This window comes from Trichoplusia ni, chromosome 2 (genome assembly GCF_003590095.1).
Source record: "Trichoplusia ni isolate ovarian cell line Hi5 chromosome 2, tn1, whole genome shotgun sequence".
Lineage (NCBI taxonomy): Eukaryota > Metazoa > Arthropoda > Insecta > Lepidoptera > Noctuidae > Trichoplusia > Trichoplusia ni.
Window position 1 is genome coordinate 17,066,623 of NC_039479.1, and position 1,615 is coordinate 17,068,237.

Here is a 1,615-nt window from a genome sequence, read left to right on the forward strand (position 1 = left end):
TATTTTATCTGAATCGATTTGATATAGACTGTGTAGATTTTGTATAAATTGTAATTTGCTGGACCTCTAAAAAATAGGATAGACGCCTACTGTGGCGGATAGAAGACTTATCATGAAAAATGATGTGAGGATAGGTGCCCTTAGTGGGGATTGACGACTTAGTCAAACATTGTAACTGATTTGTTATGAAATGAAACAACTATATTATAATAATCAGTCTTTATTGTGTTTTAACATACATAAACATTATCATCTATTAACGATCACATATTTTTTTAATAATAATCAACATCTTTTACTAACTACTAGGTAGTAATTAACTTGCATGAACTTTAATACTTCTCCAGTCTTCTTGATATTAGTAATAATCATCTTAAAAAATAAAAATCAACTTTGGTATCAGACTAAATTATTCTTAAGATAGGGGGAGATTTTCGTTATCAAACCCTAGCACAGGGTGTTTACCTAAAACAAATAAAAATAAATGCTGAGTAGGTATATAGAATTAATTACAGTACCAATAAGACAGTAACTAAAATGATAAGATACAAGGTATAGTAGATCAAATTTAAATTAAAAGATAGTAAATATAGTAATTCTTAAAATAAACTAGAACATACCTAATGTCAATTTTTGTTGGTCATTTTTAAGAAATCTTCGTCTTAATGTTCTAGATGGTATGCCATAAATTTTAGAAATCTGATTTACACCCTTGTCTCCCTTTTTCATCTCTTCAAACGCTGCTAGCTTACTTTCTTCGGTCCAGGTAACAGCGCGAGGGATAACACCCGGTTTTCTTTTATATTTACGAGGCATTTTGCTCTCCTGCAACAAAACAGCTCTTATAAAAACAGTTGAGGATAGTTGCCCTTAGGGGCATCTATCCTAATAAAAAACGAGGCAACTATACTTTTTGTAGGGGATAGAAGCCCTTCTCAATAAAAACAAAAAATGAGCTTTAATGACTATAAAATTTATCAATTTACATAGGTTAATCTTCAATGCAAGCAGACTAATAGAAAAAAAATAGACATTATAGGCGAGAGAAAAGATACACTGTTAAAATTACTTACGAATCTTATTTTGGCGCCTTTTGTCGTCTCGCCGCGGAAGATTTTTACTCACACGGACGAAACGCGTGCGCTCCTGTCCACAGTCTGCCTGGCACTGAGGTTGGTGGGGGGAGGACTCGTTACTTATAGAGAAATTTAACTCTCACAGTGCTCCTAACATAGTGAAATAAAAATCAAGTCATCTATCCCACTGAGGCATGTATCCTGGACTTACCCTAGAGTTCAATTTTTACCCTGTAGATACTAAATCCTGAAATACGTTAGGACTAGAAACTAAAATGCGACAATGCGTTACATCAACTAAACTTTTCCACTCTTCAAGTTACTTAACAAAATTAAAAAGCTAAACTGTCTACCAGTTAATAGTGAATATGTAAACTCACACAAAGTTATATACAATTTTATGCTAATCATATGGTAATATATAAATTAATGCGTTGAATTAGCATACATGACGCACGCAGTACCTCGTAAACCAGCAATTGCATTGATAGTGACGCATGCCCTAATATCTGATCATCGTAACTTTTGTTAATGAATAA

At 32.9% G+C, this 1,615-nt stretch overlaps 1 long non-coding RNA gene across 1 annotated transcript; it reads right to left on the bottom strand.

Moving 5' to 3' along the window:
- Window positions 1-392: 392 nt before the first annotated feature.
- LOC113508469 lies at window positions 393-1,285 on the bottom strand. The gene is made up of 3 exons (XR_003402026.1): window positions 1,074-1,285; window positions 621-825; window positions 393-465 (listed from the first exon to the last, which is right to left on the bottom strand). It is a non-coding gene; the product is annotated as an uncharacterized LOC113508469 (long non-coding RNA).
- Window positions 1,286-1,615: the final 330 nt, after the last annotated feature.